The sequence below is a fragment of the Magnolia sinica genome, chromosome 5 (genome assembly GCF_029962835.1).
Source record: "Magnolia sinica isolate HGM2019 chromosome 5, MsV1, whole genome shotgun sequence".
NCBI classification, from domain to species: Eukaryota; Viridiplantae; Streptophyta; class Magnoliopsida; order Magnoliales; family Magnoliaceae; genus Magnolia; species Magnolia sinica.
Window position 1 is genome coordinate 115396631 of NC_080577.1, and position 5504 is coordinate 115402134.

A 5504-nucleotide genomic window follows, 5' to 3' on the forward strand; every position below is an offset into this window, starting at 1 on the left:
ATGTGAGATATTTGGTTTCTGTAGTAAGAGTCTTTTCTCTTTAAGAATGACTATAAAAAGAAAGCTAGGTGGGGCCCACCGTGATGTTTGTGATAAATCCACCCCGTCCGTCCGTTTTTCCAGATCATGTTAAGGACATGGGGGCCAAAAATGAGGCAGCTCCAAAATTCAAGTGGGCTGCATGAGTGGAAAATGTGGGTAGGGAAATGCCTACCGTTTAAACCTCCCTAGGTCCATCGTGATGTTGATATGCCATCCTTACCGTTCAAAAGGTCATTGCTATTGGAATGAACTGAAAACACAAAAATATTAGATCGATCCAAAAGATTTGTGACCTCGCGAATGTTTCAACGGTGCACATTCAATCCTCAATGCTTCCTGTCTTACGGTCCACTTGAGTCTTGGATCCGCCTATTTTTTTTGGCCCATGTCACAACGACATCACGGTAGCCCCACCTAGCTTCCTGGCAAAGAAAGTTATTCTGACAGCTACTGCACACGAGAAGTGACGTCACCACGTTTTGTGGGCCCCACCATTATGTATATGTTGTATCCATGCCGTCCATCCATTTGGAGAGATCATTTAAAGAGATGACCCAAAACTCAAGTGGGCGTCAGTGTCCCCACTATTTCCTGTGGTTGGGTTCACAGCCAAACGAATATCTTTTTCCGGCTTCCTACAGCTGAGACGGTTGGAACAAGGGCCTGCATTTGGATGAATACCGTTCAACCAGCAGTGCCTATCATGGATAGATCATGTTTAAAAATTAAAGCTACTCATAAGTCTAGCTTCACTTTCCTATGTGTGTTATTCTACCGTCTATTTGGAGGCACTGATAAGATGATGGCCAGGATCATCCGATGGATTTGTGTTTCGAAACATTATCAATCCATAATAAGGCAAAGAATATGATGAGAAGGACCCATTTGACACATCTGCTACTTAAAGATTAGTCCACCATATTATCCGAAAACCAGATAGGATGGACCACAACCGTTGGTAAACTGATGGATCGATCCAGCACATGGTCCACCATTAAGAATGACTATAAAAAATTTGATGCGGAGAAATCCTGGTACGGTTCACACCAGCACTGAACAAGTTACATCTATATATGTAAGTCAAATAAGCCGGCCGTCCCAATAAAACATGTGCGGCAGGAAGAGAAGATTGTTCACACCGCTGCTACATGTATGTCGACATCCTCGGTCGATATTTATTTTTTTAAAAACCAGTAGGTACTCTTCACTGTCAAAGTTACAAGAAGAAATTCCCCTCACTCGGTTGTCAGGATCATCCAATCCATCCCACTTTCATATACTTTGCGGGCCCGAAATTAGAGAAAAAATAACCACATGTCAAGGCGCTGTGGGCTTGAGATGAAATAGTGAAGGCCTGCCACCTAAAAAGTCAAAGGAACTGTGGGCCACCCACGATTAAATACCTCTCAAATTCGTTGGCAGGAACATTGTTCAGCCGCAAGTCCCGTCAGCCTCAATCATTTGCACGATTCAATCAAACATGAGGCCACACGTGATTGTGAGGGTTGTAATGCATTTGCTAGTGTAACTATAAAAAGAAAGTGCAATCATATTAGAGTAATACTCAACTCAATTCTTGATTGAACATAAGCTCTACACTGAGATGGATGAACAACGTGTTAGAGTAATACTCATCCGCCCCTCAATCATCATTTGTAACAATGATCAAGCTATTTATAAAGAAGTATAGGCTAATCATTTTTTATGGATTCTTTTTTACTTTTGTGTTTTAAAAACTTGTTTTCTTTCGTCAATAAATGTAGTTAATATTTCTTAATTGAATGAAGTTGAACAAATTAAAAGAAACTATAATAATATTGATTTTTATTGATTTATAAATGATATTTAATACAATTAACAAAGTAATACCGATTTCTATTAACTTATAAATGATGCTTAGTATATTTGACAGAGCAAAAAATAAACTAAAGAAAATATAAAACGAGAGATAAATACCTAAATTGGTCGCATGAATAGACAATCTAAGCGAATGGTCAACAAAATGTGATCAAGGTGATCTTTCAAGTAGGGACTTGGTTAATCGTGATCCAATATCAAAAGCTTATAGATATTTATCATACTCCTAATCCTAGCGTATTGCGGTAATGGTGCTAGACAATAATGATCTATTCTAATCTAAACTTCAAACATTCTACATCATGATTGGACATAAGCAAATGGTCTAAAATTAAGCTAAGATAAAAATATTGAGATTGTAAAGATAGATTGTGTTTGATGTGGACCTTCAGCTCTTCATCGTATTCTCCTTTTATAGCCTCGAGAGATGGCAAAACTTTTGTTTGGTTTCCTTCTTCATCCATGATACTTCATATCCACATCACTTAATTATTTTGTTTTGTTTTTATTTTATTTTATTATTATTATTTTATTTTTTTTATCATCCCAACATAGCCAAGAGATCTCCATATATAAAAAATTGAAACTGGTTTCAAAACTCTTGTCAACATGACTGCAAAGATCCGTAGACTTTTAAAGCTATGTCTTGTCTGGTTGGGTCATAATCTAAACTGTTTTCGTATCTCCCCTTATTGTGACCATGAAAATCTGTAGTAGATCTGATGGGACCAGTCCCACTAGATTCGGATCGTGACCCAATTAATTAGTTGCCATCCTTTAAGATAATGGTATGATCTTCAAATCTTTGTAATCGTTATGAAAACTTTGAACTTCTTTAGGAAGATATCCCATTTTGGAAGAATTGTGAGATATGACCTTACCAAGCATATCCATATCTATAATAGAATCCTTGCATCAATGAGTATTTTATATACACGTTGAGCATGTTGCCTCAGTCTTGTGCCACATGAATTAGGGCTACATTTCATTTATTGCTTCCTTTCCTCTTAAGGTGCGCATATTGTTTGTGCCACTACTTTTGATAGGTGACATTTCCTTGAAGGATAAGATGCAAAAGATATCCATCGGCGCGAGTGGAATTCGATTATTATTAGGTGGCATCTTATTGATCCACAAGGGTGGGTAAAAAATGGGTGTAAACACCACCATGGTGTATGTGTTATATCCACGTTGTCCATCCATTTTGCAAGACCATTTAGATAAAAGGCCCAAAACTAATATAATGTTAAAGCTCAGGTGAACCACACTAGAGAAAGTAGCTGGGATTGAAAACTTACTATTGAAAACTTCTTAAGAGCCACAAAAGTTTTGAATCAAGTTGATATTTGTGCTTTCCCTTCATCCAGGTTTATATGAAGGGTGGACATATCTCTCCCAACCGTTTCCATTCATCTAGGCCATGCGTGATTTAAGTGAGCCACACCAATGAAAACAGTGTGGAGGGTGAGCTTTTTATGCACACTATTTCCAATCAAATGGTTCACCTGAACCACTGATGGGGTTATTTTTTGAGCCTTGAGTCAAACATGGGGTGACTCCCCTATTGGTTGGGGTGGATTTCACATTAATGCCATGGCAGAGCTCACCGAAGCTGGCAACTACTTTTCCTCTTCAAAATAACATTCTCTATACACCATATATTAACATTAATATCCAGGTGGATGTAACAGCTAACCATGTGTGAAACAAAAAAACACACACACACACACACACACACACACACACATATAGCGGAACGCTCACCTGCGAATCAGTTCGCATGGACTACATACGAACTTTTTTGAGAACTCATCATATCTGATGAGTCTTGAAAATCTGAACGGTCCACATGAAGCAGAACCTCATGAAACCCATGGTACCAATTTTTACTTTGAACCAAAACTTCGGTGGGTCATGAAAAATGCAAACAATTTCTTCCCTTGATTTGAATTTCTCTTTGCAATGGCCCACCAGAATCTTAGAATAGGGTGAAAATTCACCCCTATGGTTTCATGGGATTCCGCATCTTATAGACCATTCGGATTCAACACCCATGACACGTGTGCAAAGGTGCGCACGTGCGTAGGTGCGTAGGTGAGCATGCCTCCCTCTCTCTCTCTCTCTCTCTCTCTCTCTCTCTCTCTCTCTATATATATATATATATATATATATATATATATATATATATAGTACTATGAGGTGGACCTCATGGGAGTTTCCCATGATGCGAGCTGTGTGGCCCCACCATGATGTGTGTTTAACATCTATGCCATCAGTCAGATGCATCATTTCATGGTGAGCCACGGGCTTAAAAATCAGATCAATCCATGACTTAGGTGGGCCACACCACATACAACAGTTGAGAGGAGTTATCCGCCCATTAAAACCTTCATGATCATTTATTGGGCTCATCAGATGTGGTTCACAAATCCATACCATCCATTGTGTGTCCCACTTAGATGAGAGGCCTGATCAAGTTTCAGCCGCATCCAAAACTCAGGTGGGCCCCACCAAGTGCTTTGATATGTTTTAGGCATATCTTGACATGATTTTAGATGATATGGCCCACCTAAGTTCCGGCTGATTTTTGGGATATCCCATAACCTAAAGGGGACCTATCAAATTCACGGTGTTGATGTTCAACAAACATCACGGTGGGGCCCACACAGCTCGACCTCCCGGGGAGTTTCCATGCGGTTGAGCTCATGGGAACTTCCCACGAGGTTGAGCTATGTGGGCCCACCGTGATGCGTGTCAAACATCTACCCCATCAGTCAGATGCATCATTCCATGGTGGACCTAGGGCTTAAAAATCAAGTCAATCCGTGACTTTTGTGGGCCACACCACATGCAAAAGTTGAGAGGAGTTATCCTCCATCAAAACATTCATAATCATTGTTTGGGCCCACCGAGATGTGGTTCACAAATCCAGCTCATCCATTATGTGTGTCCCACTTGGATGAGGGGTGAGACCAAGTTTCAGACGCATCCAAATTTCAGGTGGGCCTCCAACAACTGCTTTTATATATTTTAGGCAATTCTTCACATGATTTTAGATGGTATGGCCCACCTGAGTTCTGTATATGGTTGATTTTTGGGATATTCCATAATTTAAAGGGGACCCATCAAATGCACGGTGTTGATGTTCGACATACATCATGGTGGGGCCCACACAGCTCGACCTCATGAGAAGTGTACATATGTAGAGTAATGATCACCTGCACACCTTCTTAGGTGAGAACTTGTGCACACGTGTCATGGGCACAAAATCCGAACAGTCCATGTGATGTGGCACCCCATGAAAATCCCATGGCCAACTTTTAGCTTGATCCAAAACTCTGGTGAAATAATTTCTTCTCTTGATTTGCCTCTCTCTTGCTATGGCCCACCAGAGTTTTGGATTAGAAATGTCCTTTCCTGTGAAACAAATCTAGGCCATTGATCAAGTGGACTTCCCCATCATGTTTGTGTCAGACTCATGTCCCATATGAGTTGAAATGGGTTTGTGTTTTGTCAACCCAAGTTGCCTTTAGTTTTAATGGGTTGAATTTGGCAGGTCATAAATGTTGTAATGTAATATAAATTTAAGGAAATTTAAAATTTAG